The following is a 17,901-nucleotide window of genomic DNA, read 5'->3' as shown; positions in this document are numbered from 1 at the left end:
GCTCAATCAAGTGGGTCTTGATTAGTTTACTGGAGTCCTTTAAAAGAGGAAACATTTTGGAGAGAGCTCAGCACTGACAGAAAAGTAGATGCTTGAAGAACAGTTGCTTTAGAGCTGACAGAGGCACACGTGCTTGCAGATGCCTGAAGTGCTGACAGAGAGCAGATGCCTAGACATGAGCAGAGGCCAGGAGATATTGCCATGTACCTTCCCATGAGATAAGCAAGCCAGAGCCCAGAGTCATGTCTCAGAGGAGCTAAGTGGATGCCCATAGCCACTTAGAGAGGAAACCACTGGCATCAGAAACTGGAAGCAACAGAACCGGAAACTCTTGTTCTAAGTAAATGTCCAGCAGACACCAGTCAGGTGCCTTCCCAGCTGACAGAGGTGTTCTAGACAGCATCAGCCTAACCTGAATGAAAGTAATCTCTTGTTGGTGCCTTAATTTGGACATTTTTCAGGGCCTTAAAATTGTAACCTGCAATTTATTAAATTCCCTTTTTAAAAGCCATTCTATTTCTGGTACATTGCAATCCAGCAGTTTAACAAGCTAATACAGTGTGTATCAGCTGGTATTTCCCCAAAACTTTGAGCAATTTCATGACACCTAAGACTCAGAAATGGAGTGCTGCACCACTGAAAGTTAGCATAACCCGAAGAAACCAGGCCTCAATTAGAGTTAAAAATGAAACCAATCTGGCTGGGACTAAAGTAAATTAGAAAAGAGGGTAAAAGATGAAAGTGGTAGCATGCTAGATCTTCACCTACTACATGAGACCAAAGGCAGAGAAGTTTGTTGTTTCTAGAATCTAAATTTTCTGTAACACATAATCTAAATCTACTTGCTTGGATAGCTCATTTAAACAACGCAAACTCTTGGAGTCTAGAATAGAAATGAGATCTTGTAATTCTGTAGAGCTTAATGTAATAACTAAATGCATCTCAGACTATGGTGAGCTGATAATTTAAAAATATTGATAGAGTCCCTTGACGGTCTGAAGGAAAAAAATAATTGAACCATTTAATGTCCCAACTGGGAAACCCCAAGTAACCCTCCCAACCATTGGGGACTTCCAAGAAAATAGGCCAACTCCTTGATTTTGAGGCTTACCCGTAGGAAACTTATTTCTGTAGGGGAGAAGTTAAGACTACCTTTAATGAGGCCTATAATTGTTTCCAGGAAACCTCTTTTGTTGCTTAGATGTGGCTTCTCTCTCTCTAAGCCAGACTCTACAAGTAAAATCATTACCCTCCCCCGTACATGGGAAATAACATTCAGGGGTAAAGGTCTCCCTGACAATATGGGACATGATTCCCAGGGATGGGTATGGCCCTGGCCCCATAGGATTGACAAAGCCTTCCTAATGGGGAAAAAGAAATGTAATAAAATAAGGCATCAGTAGCTAAGAGTGCTCAAATAAAGTTGAGAGGCTATTCTGGAGGTCACCCTTATGCAAGCTTCAGTTACATAGTCATAATTGCAAACCAACAGCACTTCTTAACTCCTTTTTTTTTTTTACATAGGCAGGCACTGGGAATCAAACCCAGGTCCTCTAGCATGGCAGGCAAACATTCTTGCCTGTTGAGCCACCGTGGCCTGCCCACTCCTTAACTCTTAAGAACACCTAGGGCTCAAATTGAGACTATAAAGGTTTCTTGCACTAAGTTTACTTTCCTGGAACCTATAATTCCCAGAGGATTTATAAGCCAGATAAATCGTGAAATCCAGGGGGACCAGCCTCTCCAAGATTATCAACTAATTAATCCCTCTATCCTCTAGTGTCAACACCCTTTATCAACATGAAAAAATTCGGTACAGGCGTTGACTAACAATCTCTATAGATTGGAAGAAGAATGAAAGGAGGAGAAGGGTTATAACAGAGAAAATAGGATTTAGCAAGTGAGTATGACTTCTGAATCACTATTTGATATTTCCTTTAGCCTCCAGTGATTTGGAGCAGCTAGAAGGAAAAATATGAAATTGTGGCATGGTAACCCATAACAAATCCTGAAATCTGTTTTGCAACGACTTGATGAAGTGTGCTTTGAAAATTATTGCTTTTTCCTTGCATATATGTTATATTTCACACACACACACACACACACACACACACACACACACACACACACACACACACACAAAACCTTTAAAATAACTGATTACCTAGAAAGACAAATTTCAATCTCTACTTCAGCCAGCCAGCTTCTTCTGGGGAATTTAAATTCACCTTCATTGAGTTTCCATATTGTAGCCTATCCTACAGAATTTGGATTTGCCAATCCCCATGGTTGCAAAAAACTGCAAGAGACATTTCAGCCCAACAGTGAAAGAACTTTCTGATTTTATCAAAGTCTGTATTTCTGAACCTGCCTAAACCAAGATGGCAGAGTGAAGCACTTCACTTCCAGGCTCAATTCCCCCCACAGAAGCTTTGAACACCTATAAGGAATGGGAGAAGTATATTTTCAAGTCTCCAGAAAACAGTAACAGGACTCTAGTAACAAGGTGAGCATTGAATCAAGAAAAAAATTATTTATGTGGTAATAGGATCTTGTGGCACCATGGCTAGCCCCTCCCCCATGCCTCACCAGCTCAGTACAGAGTTAGTCTGTGCTCCCAGTGCAGAGATCTCTGGATCCAGGTTCAGAAGGAGCAGAGTTACCCTTGTGCACATGCTGAGAGCATGTATGTCTGGCCCAATCTGTCTGGTGGCGGCCTGAGATACTTGTTCTCCAAGAACTCACCCTGAGTTTGGGAGGCAGCTCACAGAGCTCTCCCACAGAACACTGTGGGAGAACAGTCAAGTCATGCTTGTGGCAAAGGATAACTGATTGTAGGTCATAGAGTGCAGTGCTTGGGACAGTTTCCTAGGAAAGAGGCGACATTCCGAATCATGTAATTGGCAGAAATCATAGGGTCACATGCACATGGCCAAACAAGATGCATGTGCAGAAAGAATCAGAGATGCTTCTATGTTTTGACCTAGAGGTATTCTCTAAACTAATTGCATGAATATCATCTGCAGGAGAGCTCTCACACGGATCAGTCTTCACTGACCAGGAAAGTTTTCTTTTTGCCTTCTTTTTCTTCTCCCTCTCCCTAACATTCTCCTTGTTCTTCTTTGTTAGTTCCCAGCATACAGGGAATGCTCTCTCATAATACTAGCTGGGTATAAACTTAAGGAACAGATGCCTCAGATTCCAGATTCCAGTGGTAGCACATTAAAATATCAAAATCCCTAGGTTTCAACAAAAGGTTACAAAACATACAAAGAAACAGGAAATGATGGCCCAGACAAAGGAGAAAATTAAAGCATTAGAAATCATCAGTGATGAGGACCAGACCTGGGACATACCAGACAGAGACTTTTAAAAAATGGTCCTAAATATGCTCAAAGCACTAAAGGAAATCATGGACAAAGAATGAAACGAACTCAGGAAAACTATAGATGGACAAAAAAACAATACCAATAGAGAGGTGGAAATTATGAAGAGGAACCAACAAAGCTGAAGAGCACAGTAATAGAAATTAAAAACTCCCTAGAGTGGTTTAACAGCAGATTGGAGCTGGCAGGAGAAAGAGTCAGAAAACTTGATAATAAGATGATTGAAATCATTCAGTCTGAGACACAGAAAGAAGAAAGAATGAAGAATAGAGAATAAAATCTGAGGAACCGGGGGGCATCAGCAAAAATTCAAATATACTCATTGCAGGCATCAAAAAAAGAAAAAGAGAAAGGGGAGAGAGAACATTAAAAGAAACAATGGCTGAAAATATTCTAAATTTAATGAAAGACAGGAAAATACACATCTAAGAGGCTCAATGAACTCCAAACCCAAATAGATCCATGCCATGGAATATTGTAACCAAACTGTCAAATGCCAAAGATGAAGACAGAATTCTGAAAGTAGCAAGAGAGAAGAAGTATGTCGTGTAAAAGGGAGCCTATAAGAATCAATACTGATTTCTCATCAGAAACAGCGGAGGCAAGAAGGTAATAGGATGACGTATTTGAAGTGCTGAAAGCAAAAAAATTACAACCAAGAATTCTATATCTGGCAAAACTATCTTTCAGCAATGAGGGATAGAGGCATGACAACATGGCAATATAGTGAGGTGTGGAATTTAGTTAGTCTTCCAGGGAAGCTAGTAAATAGCCAGGAACTGTTTGGAATATCTGTCTAGGGGACTTCAGTGAACAAATACACATTGAACACCAGTCTTTGATTGGTGGAATGGTCAAGATCCCTCAAAGAACTGTTAGTCTCTGAAGCTGTGGTGACTGGTGCCCCTCCCAGTCCTGGGATGAGCCAGGACCCAGCACCAAGGAATTGAGAAAACCTTCTTGACCAAAAAGGGGAAAAGAGAAATGAGATAAAAAGTTTCAGTGGCTGAGAGATTTCAAACAGAGTTGAGAGGTTATCTTGGAGGTTATCCTTAAGCATTATATAAATATTCCTTCTTAGTTTATGGCACATTGGACTGGCTGGAGGGAAGTACTGAAACTGTCGAGCTATGTTCCAGTAGCCTTGGTTCTTAAATATGACTGTATAATGATACAGCTTTTATAGTTTGACTGTGTAATTGTGAAAACCTCGTGCCTAATGCGCTTTTTTCCCAGGATATGGACAGATTAGTGAGAAAGTAAGATAAAAATAAATAAATAATAGGGGTGATAAAGGGTAAAAAATTGGGTAGATTGAAATATTAGTGGTCAATAAGAGGGAGGGGTAAGGGGTATAAGGTGTGTGAGTTTTTCTTTTTCTTTTTATTTCTTTTTCCAGAGTGGTGTACATGTTCTAAAAGTGATGAGTAGACAACAGTGTGATGCTACTGTGAGCCATTGATTGTAAACTATGGGTGGACTGAGTGTGTGTGACGAATTCTCAATAAAAAAAATTTTTTTTAAGTATGTGCTGTTTAGCCTCTGTGCATTTGTGAATTTTCTGGCCTTCTCCTGTTATTGATTTCCAACTTCATTCCATAATGATCTGAGAAATTTTTTTTGGTATGATTTTAATCTTTTTAAATTTATTGAGACTTGCCTTGTGATCCAACATGTGATCTCTCCTCGAGAATGACCTATGAGTACATATGGAAAATGTATATCCTGCTGTTGTGGGGTGTCGTGCTGTATAAATGTCTGTTAAGTCTAGTTAATTTATTGTACTATTCAATATAAATATTGGCCCTTGCCCGGGCAGACTTTGGACATCTCACCTTAGGGGATGCTCTGCCTGGGACCATGTAGTCTAACCAGGACTCTGATTGTCTGAAGTTTAGGATCTTCCCAGCCAGAAGTATCAGATTTGGGGACTTTCCCCAGTGTGATGAGAATAGTTTCTTCTCTCTCTCTCTCTCTCTTTTTCACTTTTCCAGTATGCTGGACAGGTTTGAAAATGTCTTATGCTTGCTTGTTTATTATGCTTGTTTGTGTCAATACATGCATCATTTTATGTAATCATTTTGAATTAATAATTAGAAAATCCAATAAAAAGCTTTTAAAATAATAAATTGTTCAAATTCTTAATCAAATCATTCCTTCCACTCCTGAATATTGGCTATGTGGAGCACTCCTGCATATTGGCTATGTGGAGCACTCCCAGGGGTGTAAATCTCCCTAGCAACACGATACAGGACTCCCAGGATGACCTGCATCGTGGAACTGACAAAGTCTTCTTGACCAAAAAGATGAGGGGAAAAATGAGGCAAAATGAAGTTTCAGTAGCTGAGAGCTTACATCTTTTCTTGATGCAAATACTTCAAAAGATAGGAATAGAAGGGAACTTCATCAACATGATAAAAATAATATATGAAAAACCCACAGCTAACATCATACTGAATGGGGAAAAACTGAAAGCTTTTCCACTAAGATCAGGAACAAGATAAAGATGCCCACTATCACCATTGTTACTCAACATTATGTGGGAAGTTCTAGCTAGAGAAATCAGGCAAGAAAAAGAAATTAAAAAGCGTCCAAATTGGAAAGGAGGAAGTAAAACTTTCACAGTTTGCAGATAACATGATACTATATGTCAAAAATCCCATAAAATCTATAGCAAAGCTGCTAGAGCTAATAAATGAATACAGAAAAGTGGCAGGGTACAAGATCAACACACAAAAATCAACAGTGTTTCTACACACTAATAATGAGCAGTCTGAAGAGGAAATCAAGAAAAAAATCCGCTTACAATAGCAGCCAAAAGAATAAAATATTTAGGAATAAATTTTACCAAGCCCCAAAAGATCTGCACACAGAAAACAACAAGAAATTGCTAAAAGAAATCAAAGACCTAAATAAATGGAAGGCTATATTATGCTTATTGATTGGAAAACTAAATACAATTAATGATGTCAATTAATTGTATTCTACCAAAATTGATTTATAGGTTGAATACAATACCAATTAAAATCCTATTACTTTGCAGAAATAGAAAAACCAACAACAAAATTTATTTGGAAGTGCAAGATGCCCTGTATAGCTAAGAATATCTTGTGAAAGAAGAATGAAGTGGGAGTCTCAAACTACCTGACTTTAAAACATATTACAAAGCTACAGTGGTCAGAACAGCATGGTACTGGTATAAAGATAGATATACTGACCAATGGAATAGAATTGAGTGCTCAGAAATAGACCCTCTCATCTATGGACAATTGATCTTTGATAGGGTGATCAAGGCAACTCAATTGGGACAGAGGAGCCTCTTGAATAAATACTGTTTGGAGAACTGGCACTCCATAACCAAAAGGATGAAATAGGACCCATATCCCACACCTTATACAAAAATTAACTCAAAATGGATTAAAGACCTAAATGTTAGAGCTAAGGATATAACTCTTTCGGGAGAAAATGTAGGAAAACGTCTTTAAGATCTTATGATAGAAGATGGTTTTCTGGACCTTATACCCAAAGCATGAGCAATGAAAGAAGAAATAAATAAATGGGATCTCCTCAAAATTAAACACTTTTGTGCATCAGAGGATTTTGTCAGAAAAGTAAAAAGGCAGCCTACACAATGGGAGACAATATTTGGAAACCACCTATCTGGTAAGGGTTTAATGCTCAGAATATATAAACAGATCCTACAATTTAATAACAAAAAGATGAACGACCCAATTTAAAAGTAAGCAAAAGATATGGGCAGACACTTTTCAGAAAAGGAAATACAAATGGCTGAAAAACATGAAAACATACTCAAGCTCACTGGCTATTAGGGAAATGCAAACCAAAGCCACAATGAGATATCATCTCACATCCACTGAAAGGGCCATAATCAAAAAAACAGAAAACAGCAAGTGCTGGAGAGGATGTGGAAAGTAGAGGCACACTTATTCACTGCTGTTGGGAATGCAGAATGGTGCAACAGCTTTGGAAAGCAGTTTGGTGGTTCCTCAGGAAGCTAAGTATAGAATTACCATATGATCCAGCAATCCCACTACTAGGTATATATTTGGAGGAACTGAAGGCAAGGACACAAATGGATATTTGCACACTGATGTTTATAATGGCATTATTCATGATTGTGACAAAAGGGAAAAAGCACAAATGTCCATCAATGGACAGGGTCTGAACAAACTGAGGTATATACGTATGGTGGAATATTTCACATCTGTAAAATCATAAAGCATGCAACAACGTGTAAGCATACAAGGTTCATGTGGACCAACCTTGAGGATATTATGCTGAATGAAATTAGCCAGAAACAGAAAGACAAATACTGTATGGTCTCACTTCTATGAACTGAAAATTCATGGGTGAACTTTGAAAATTCAAGTTAAGAATACAGGTTATCAAGAGATAGAAAGAAGGTAGAGACTGGGCATTAGATACTGAAGGAATACAGAATACTGAATAGGACTGATTGTAAAGATTCAGAAATGGATAACACAGTACTATCTGATGGTATCACAATATTGTAAGTACACTGAATGAAGTTGAGAGTGAGCATGGTGGAAGGAGGTGGGCTGGAGGCATGTATGAGACCAGAAAGAAAGATGGAGGATAAAGACTGGGAAATACCATCCCAGTCATCAACTTGGACGTGCCTAGAGTGGACAATGATGGTGAATAAGTATACAAATATAAGAATGTTTTTGCATGAGGGAGAACAAATGTATGTTCACATTGCAAGGTGCTGAAAATGGAATGGTATACAGGAAAAATAATCAAACTAAAGCCTGTAGTTAACTGTAACTTTGTAATATGCTTCCACTGAATGTATCAAAGGCAATACGCCAAAGCTGAATGTCAATAAGTGGAGGATATGGGGAGATGGAATGGGAAATTTTGCAGGAGAAATGGAAATGTCCTCATATAGATTGTGGTGGTGAAGACATGGCTATGTGATTATACTGGGAACCATTGATGTTTAGTTGTTGATGTCATCAAATATCCATTTATTGTTCAGATTTCTCTGGTTGTCACAATCTTATAAATCTTGTTCAATCAGGATACAAATATTATCCTTGCACATCAATTGGTTGATAATGTCTCAAGTATTTTTAAGCATTTTTTATGGTGAAATATAGCATATATACAAAAAAGCAATAAATTTCAAAATCCATTGTAACAAGTAGCTATAGAACAGAATTCAAAGTTTGATATGGGTTACATTTCCACAATATCAAGTTTTTCTTTCTAGCTGCTCCAAAACACTGGAGACTAAAAGAAATATCAATATAAGGATTCAGCAGTAATACTTATTTGTTAAATCCTATCTTCTCTCTTATAACTCCTCCACCTTCGATGCTTCTCCCAATCTTTAGGGATATTTTGGTTGTGCCCATTCTAACTTTTTCAAGTTGAAAAGGGGTGTCAACGATATAGGATAAGTGGATTGAATTAGTTGGTGTTCTTGGAGAGGCTGGACCCTCTGGGATTCAGAACCTACCTGAATAAGGAACCCATCTGGAGGTTATAAGTTTCTAGAAAGTAAACAGAGAATATGAATCTTTTGTAAAATTTAAGATAGAGCCCTAGGTGTTCTTTAGAGGTAACAGGAATGATGTTGTTTGGAGTTGGCAAACCATGGCAATTAGCAGTATCTAGCTAAAACTGACATAAGAGTATCCTCCAGAATAGCCTCTTGACTCTATCTGAACATTCCTAGCCACTGATACTTTATTTTGTTATATTTCTTTTCCCCCTTTTGGTCAGATAGACATTGTCAATCCTACGGTGCTATGGCCAGGTTCATCCCTGGGAAACATGTTCCATGTTGTCAAGGAGACTTTCACCCTTCAATGTTATGTCCCACATAGAGAGGAGAGTAATGATTTTACTTAAAGTGTTGGGCTTAAAGAGAGAGAGACCACATCTAAGCAGCAAAAGAGATTTTTTGGAAGTAACTCTTAGGAATAATCAGAGTTAGGCTTAACTTCTTTACAACAGCAATAAGTTTCATAAGAGTAAGCCTCAAGGTCAAGGGCTTGGCCTACTAAATTGTGAGTCCCTAATGCTTGAGAGAATTTCAGAAGGTTCCCAGGTGGGAAAATTTTTTTCCCAGTCCTTCAAGGGACTTTGCCAATACTTTTTAATTACCTGCACAACATACACTGAGATGTATGCAAATATTACATTAGGCTGTAAGATTTACAAGACTTCATTCCCATTCTGGGCTCCATGAGTTTGATTTGTTTAAATAAGCTAACCAGGCAGGTTGATTTAGATTATGTGTTGCAGAGAATTTAGGTTTTCAACAAAATAAACCTCTCTAACTTCGGTTTCATACAATAGGTGAAGCTCTGTAATACAGACAATATTGTCCTTTGCCCTGATTTACCTTAGTCCCAACCTGATCAGCTTCGTTCTAATCTCTAACTGAAGCCTGATCTGTTTTTTGGTTTCTTTAACAGTGGTTATTTGCAGTAATGCTGGCTTTCAGAGCTACAGAACTCCGACTTTGAGTCTTAGGCGTCATACCATACCCAAAGTTCCAGGGAAGTACCAGGTTGTACACATATAGCATAGCAAGTCAGAATCTAGAAATATACTTACAACTCTGGGCTAAATTGACTGCTATAAGTGCTTACAATCTAGGCCCCAATTTTCTTATATGTATTTTCTAAAAGAGGCTATACAATAATTGCCCTTTTGTTTCTGGCGTATTTTGCACAGCGTAATATCCCAAGGTTCATTCACTTCGTTGCATACCTCACAACTTCATTCCTTTCTGTTCTAACATGTGCAAACACCACAGTTCACCTTTTTACTTCTCAGTAAATGTACCCTTAGGCCATCTCTGTCCATTGGGTACCATGGATAAAGTCCAAAATGAGCAATCCGTATCTTATAGTATCCTCACTTTGTTGTACAATTTGGGACAGTTTTCATTAGTCCAAAGGGAAAAATATCAAATCTAAACTCCCCTTAGCTCTTGTTCCTCACCCCCAATTATTTACTTCTGGTATTGATGTGCTATTGTTGATGTCTTCCTTTTAACTATAGGCCGTAGCATGCAATAGTAATTTCCTCCTATACCTCTCTATTATTTACCCTTTGCATAAGATTCATACCTTTGAAGTAGTTCATGCAAGAACTTGTTTATATTTGTAGTGTTAATCATTGGGATACATAGTGCTATACAACCCCTGTCAATCATATTCACCTTCAATATCGCACTGTTATAATTCCACTAAATAGTTACCATCACTTCTATCCATTCTCTTCCATTTAAGTTCAACCTCATTTGGTAGCCTTCCCCCCATCTCTAGCTTCTGTGTACCTCTAGAACTGCTATATTCTACATTATAAGCCTCTGAATTGACATTTATCAGGGTCATATTAGTGAAATCATACAGTATCTATCCTTTTGTGTCTAACTTATTACACTCAGAATTATGTCCTCAAGGTTCATTCATGCTGTCATATGCTTCAGAACCTCATTTCATCTTATTGCTGCATGATATTTCATCATATGTGTTTACCACATTTTGTTTATCTACTTGTCTGTTGATGAACACGGATTATTTCCATCTTTTTGCAACTGTAAATAATGCTGCCATGAACATTGGTGTGCAGATGTCTTCTTGAGTCACTGCTTTCAGTTGTTCTGTGTATGTATAGAGTAGTGGTATTGCCGGGTCATAGGGCAACTCAATACTTAATTTTCTGTGGAATTGCCAAAGAGTCTTCCACTGCAGCTGTACCTATACCTTCCTGCCAGCTGTGAATAAATGTACCAATTTCTTTACATCTTCTCCTACATTTTTAGTTTCCTGTTTGTGTGATAGTAGCTGTTCTTATAAGTGTGAGGTAATATCTTATTGTCGTCTTGATTTGCATTTCCCTTATAGCTAATGAAATGAGCATCTCTTCATGTGCTTTTCAGCCATTTGATTTTGTTTTTTGGAATAGTGTCTATTCCAACTTTTGCCTATTTTATATTTGGGTTATTTTTTCTTTTGTTGTTAAGTTTTATGATTTATTTATGTATACAGAATATCAAACCTTTATCTGATATGTGATATCCAAATATTTTCTCCCATTTATTGACTGACATTTAACCTTTTTGACAAAGTCCTTTGAGGCACAGAAGCATTTGCTCTTGAGGAGTTCCCATTTATCTATTTTTCCTTTTGTTGCTTGTGCTTTGGGTGTAAAGTTTAAGAAGCTACTTCCTACTGCCAGGTCTTAAAGATCTTTCCCTTTAATTTGTTCTAGGAGTTTTAAGGTACTGGCTCTTATATTTAGGTCTTTAATGCATTTTGAGTTAATTTTTTATAGTGTGTGAAGTAGGGGTCTTCTTTCATTCTTTTGGCTATTAATATCCAATTCTCACAGGCCCCTTTATTATAAAAACAAAACAAAACTATTGTGTCCCAGCTCAGTGGACTTGGGGGTCTTGTGGAAAATTGTTTGACCATAGATTGGTGGTTTATCTCCACACTTGTAATTCAATTCCATGGTTAATACTTCTATCTTTGTGCCAGTACCATGCTATTTTGACCACCGTGACTTTATAATAATAAGCTTTAAAGTCAGAAAGATTAGTCTTCCCACTTCGATCTTCTTTTTTAAGATATCTTTACCTATTCAATGACTCATCCCAATCCAAATAAATTTGATAACTACCTGTGCCAGTTTGAAAGAATTTAGGTACCCTAGAAAAGCATGTTTAAATCTTAATCAGTCTTGTGAAAGCAACTGTTTACCTTAATCCCTATTTAATAATGGAAGTTGGAAACTTGATTAGCTTACCTCCATGGAAATGTGACTCACCCACTTGCAGGTATTAACCTTTCATTAGAGGGAGATGTGACACCCCCATTCCAAGTGGGTCTTAATTACTTTACTGGAATCCTTTAAAAGAGGCGGTATTTTTGGAAAAATGTGGAGAGTGACAAAATGATGAGAACCACAAGGAGAACTCATGCAGCCAGAAGCCTTTGGATATGAAGAAGAAAAATGCTTCTGGGGGAGCTTCATGAAACAAGAAGCCGGAAGAGAATGCTAGCAGACTTCATCATGTGCCCTTCTGCCAAGAGAGAATCCCTGAATGTAACTAGCCTTCTTGAACCAAGGTATCTTTCCTTGGATGCCTTAAATTAGACGTTTCTATAGACTTTCTTTAATTAGCCTTAGAACTGTAAACTTGCAACTTATTAAATTCCCCCTTTTAAAAGTCATTCCATTTCTGTTATATTGCATTCTGGCAGCTAGCAAACTAGAACACTACCTTTTCCAATCTTCAAAGTAGATTGTTGGAATTTTGGTTGGTATTGCATTGAATCTGTAGATCAATTTGGGTAGAACTGACATCTTAATGACATTCAACTCTCCTATCCATGAGCATGGCATGTCTTCCACCTATTTAGGGTTTTGATTTCTTTTAGCAATGTTTTCTAGTTTTCTGTGTACAGGTCCCTTACATTCTTGATTAAGTTTATTCATAGATACTTGATTCTTTTAGTTGCTATTTTGAAAGAAATTCTTTCTTTAATTGTCTCTTTAGTTAGGTTATTCATTGTGTATTGAAACATTACTGATTTTTGTACATTACTCTTATATCCCACCATTTTGCTGAATCTGTTTATTAGGTCAAGTAGCTTTATCATAGATTTCTCAAGGTTTTCCAGATGTAGGATCTTGTCATCTGCAAATAATGAATGTTTTACTTCTTCCTTTCCCATTTGGATACCTTCTATTTCTTTCTCCTGCTTGTTTGCTCTAGCTAGAACTTCTGGTATGATGTTCAATAATAGTGATGACAATGGGCATCTCTGTCTCTTTCCCGATCTTAGGGGAAATGCTTTCAACCTCTCACTGTCAAATATGATGCTGGCTATGGGTTTTTCATACATGCCCTTTATCATACTGACAAATTTTCCTTTAATTCCTACCGTTAGAAGTGATTTTTTTTTTTTATCAGAAAAGGGTGCTGAATTTTGTTGAATGCTGTTTTAGTATCAATTGAGATGATCATGTGATTTTTCCTTTTCAATTTGTTAATGTGCTGTATTACACTGACTGATTTTCGTGGATTGAACTTCCCTTGCTTTCCTGATATAAACCCCACTTGGTTATGATGTACTCAGTTTGCTAGCATTTTGTTGAGGGTTTTTGTACCTATACATCTATGTTTGTTAGGGAGATTAGTCTGTAGTTTTCCTTTCTTGTAGCATTGTTATGCAGTTTTGGTGTTAGAGAGATATTAGCGTTGTAAGATGAGTTAGGTAAGTTCCCCTTTTCCTCAAATTTTTGGAAGAGTTTGAGGAGGATTAGTATTAGTTCTTCTTGGAATGTTTGATAAAATTCCCCTGTGAGGCCATCTGGCCCTGGGTTTTTCTTTATAGGAATATTTTTGATGCCTGATTGAGTCTCTTTACCTGTGATTGGCTGTTGAGATCTTTTCTTTCTTCTTAAGTCATTGTAAATTGTCCATGTGTTTCTAGAAATTTGTCCATTTCGTCTAAATTGTCTGGTTTATCAAATTGTCTGGTTATGTAGTTGTTCATAGTATCCTTTAATGATTTTAAAAAATTTTTCAGGATCCATGGTAATGACACCCTTTTCATTTCTGATTTTGTCTATTTACATCCTCTCTTTTGTTCCTTGTCAGACTAGCTAGGGGTCCATTGATTTTATTGATTTTCTCCAAGAACCAATTTTAGGCTTTATTGATTATTTCAATTGATTTTTTTCTCCAGTCCTTTTATTTCTGATTTAATCTTTGCTTTTTCTATTTGCTTTGGGGTTAATTTGCTGCTCTTTCTCTGGTTCCTCCAGGTGACGGTTAATTCCTTAATTTTTGTTCATTCTTCTTTTTAAATATAGACATTTAGAACAATAAATTCCCCTCTTAGCACTACCTTTGTTGCAGCCCATAAGTTCTGATATGTTATATTCTAATTTTCAACCATCTCCAGATATTTACCAATTTCTCTAGCAATTTCTTCTTTGACCCATTGATTATTTAGGAGTTGTGTTATTTGATCTCCATGTATTTGATCTCATGTATCAGAAGAATGTTCTGATTCTTTGGTGGTTATGGATTTCCAGCTTCATTCTGTTCAAAAAAGTGTTTTGAATAATTTCAATCTTTTTAAATTTATTAAGACCTTTTTGTGCCCACACATGTGATCTATCCTAGAGAATGTTCCATGCACACTAGAGAAGGATGTATATGCTAGTGTTTTGAGGTGCAATGATTTATATATGTCTGTTAGGTCTAATTCATTAATCACGTTGTTTGGGGTCTCTATTTCCTTGTTGCTCTTCTGTCTGATTGTTCTATCTTTAGAGGAGAGTGATGTATTGAAGTATCCCACTATTATTGTTAAAACATTTATTGCTCCCTTCAGTTTTGCCAATGTTTGCCTCATGTGCTTTGAAGCTCTTTGATAAGGAATATAAACATTTATGATTGTTATTTCTTCTTTGTAAATTGCCCCTTTCATGAATATGTAACGTCCTTCCTGTCTCTTATGACATCTATATACTTAAAGTCTTTTTATTCCCCCTTATATTAGTATAGCGACTCGAGCTTTCTTTTGGTTACAACCTGCAAGGAACATCATTTTCCATCCCTTCACTTTCAATCTATTTGTATCCTTAGGTCTAAGATAAGTTTCTTGTAAGTAGCATATAGATGGGTCATATTTTTAATCCATTCTGCAAATCTGTGTCTTTTAATTGGGGAGTTTAATCTGTTAACATTCAAAATTATTATTGTAAAGGTGGTTCTTGAATTTACCATCTTATCTTTTGGTTTTTATTTGTCAGATCTATATATTTTTTCCCTCCCTCTCTCTTTTTATCCTTTATGTTACTGTTGCAGATACACTTCAATTCTGTGCCCTCTTCCATATCTCCCTTTCCTGTTTTTTTTTTTCAGCTAACAGAACTCTAGTATTTCTTGTACAGTAGGTCTCTTGCTGAAAATTCTCTTAGTCTTTGTTTACCTGTGAAAACTTTAATCTCTCCCTTATTTTTGAAGAACAACTTAGCTGAATAAAGAATTCTTGGCTGGAAGTACTTCTCTTTCAGAATCTTAAATATATCATACCACTGCCTTCTGGCTTCCATGGTGCCTGTTGAGTAGTCCAAACTCAGTTTAATTTTGGTTTCCCTTGTATGTGGTGAATTGCTTTTCTCTTGCTACTTTCAGGACTTTCTGCTTTTCTTCAACATTTGACAGACTGATTAGTATGTGTCTTGGGGATGGCCTATTTGGGTTCATTCAACTTGAGGTTCATTGGGCTTTTTTGTAAGGGTTGGTAAGTTTTCTTCCATTATCTTCAACTAATCTTCCTAGCCCTTTACTCTTCTCTTCTGCTTCTGGGACACTGATGATTCTTATATTTGGGTTTCATGTTGTCCATCATTTCCCTGGGATCCAACTCCAATTTTTCCTTTTTTTTTTTTTAACCTTCAAATTTAATTTCCTAGTTCTCTAATTCACTTATTCTTTCTTCCGTCTTTTCAAATCTGCCGTTGTGTCTCTCCAGTATATTTTTAATTTGGTCTACAGTATCTCTCATCTCTGTGAGAGCTGCCATTTTTCTATTCAGTCCTTCAAATTCATCTTTATACTCTTCTAGTGTTTTCTTGATCTCCTTTATGACATTAGCCAACCCATTGAATTTATCTGGGAGAGTTATATGAACATATTTGATCAGTTATTCCAGAGTCTGTGCCTCCTCTGGTGTTCTAATTTGGTCATTTGACTGGGCCATATCTCCATGCATCTTCATGTGTTTTGTGATTTTTTTGTTGCCTTTGGAGCATTTGATTATCTTGATAAAGTTATTTAAAAAGTTGATTTCCTTTACTCGTCTAAGGTTTTGTATTTTCTTGGGTTTGCATTGAAGATCTTCTTTTGCACTTGGTTTGTCAGTAATTCCCAGCCGATCCAAGTCTCAGGCCTCATTCAGGAGATGTGATTCTGCTTGAGGATCCGTTAAAAGCTAGGCATGGGAGAAGATGGTGGCTTAGTAAGACGCGCAGATCTTAGTTTCTTCTCCAGGACAGCTACTAGGGGAGTAGAAACGATACAGAACAACTCCCAAAGCCACAACAGAGAAAAAAAAGACAGCGTACCCCATCCTGGAACAGCTGGCTGGCTGAGAGAAGCCTCTTGGCTGAGATCACCAAGGCGCACGGGCTTCACCAGGCGGGGCGGCAAGCGGCCGGAGTCACTCCCTTCCCCCTTCCCGGGCCGGCTGGGAGAATTGGAGAGGCGGTCCCCTGAAAACGCGGCGGCTGGCGCCCACACCACACGCGGCCCCCCGGACCAACTGAGAGAATTGGATCAGAAATCCCCAGGCCGCAGAGAATGGCGACGGGTGGGGGAGGCCCCTTCCAAACCCGTGACTCCCCGGGAACGTGCACTCTCCCAGGCGGGCCGCTGCCGCTGGCGCCCTCCTGCCATGCTTGTCGCCCCGGGCCGACTAAGAAATTCGGACGGGCACTTTCCCTGGCTGTGGCGGCCAGCAACCCTCCCCGCATTCAGACCCCGGACCGGCTCGCACTCTTCCAAGCCGCTTCGGCTAGTGAACCTCCCGGACGGCGAGAGGTTTCCAAAGTTAAAGGTCCCACAGCACCTTTTACTGGTGGGACACGCAGAAAAACGTGTGCCACGAGTGCCACCTACTGGGCAAGATAAGAAAAAACAGAACCCAGAGATTTCACAGAAAAATCTTACAACCTTGTTGGGTCCGACACGCAGGGAAATCTGACTAAATGCCCAGACACCAGCAGCAGAAGATAACGGTCCACACTCAGAAGATTGAGAATATGGCCCAGTCAAAGGAACAAACCAATAGTTCAAATGAGATACAGGAGCTGACACAACTAATGCTGAATATACGAACAGAAATGGAAAACCTCTTCAAAAACGAAATCGATAAATTGAGGGAGGACAAGAAGAACACATGGGCTGAATATAAAGAAGAAATAGAAAAACTGAAAAAACAAATCACAGAACTTATGGAAGTGAAGGACAAAGTAGAAAAGATAGAAAAAACAATGGATACCTACAACGATAGATTCAAAGAGACAGAAGATAGAATTAGTGATTTGGAGGATGGAACATCTGAATTCCAAAAACAAACAGAAACTATCGGGAAAAGAATGGAAAAATTTGAACAGGGTATCAGGGAACTCAAGGACAATATGAAACGCACAAATATACGTGTTGTGGGGGTCCCAGAAGGAGAAGAGAAGGGAAAAGGAGGAGAAAAAATAATGGAAGAAATTATCACTGAAAATTTCCCAACTCTTATGAAAGACCTAAAATTACAGATCCAAGAAGTGCAGCACACCCCAAAGAGATTAGACCCAAATAGGCGTTCTCCAAGACACTTACTAGTTAGAATGTCAGAGGTCAAAGAGAAAGAGAGGACCTTGAAAGCAGCAAGAGAAAAACAATCCATCACATACAAGGGAAACCCAATAAGAC

This window comes from Tamandua tetradactyla, chromosome 2 (assembly GCF_023851605.1).
Source record: "Tamandua tetradactyla isolate mTamTet1 chromosome 2, mTamTet1.pri, whole genome shotgun sequence".
Classification (NCBI taxonomy): Eukaryota; Metazoa; Chordata; class Mammalia; order Pilosa; family Myrmecophagidae; genus Tamandua; species Tamandua tetradactyla.
Note: the sequence above shows the minus strand (reverse complement) of the source record.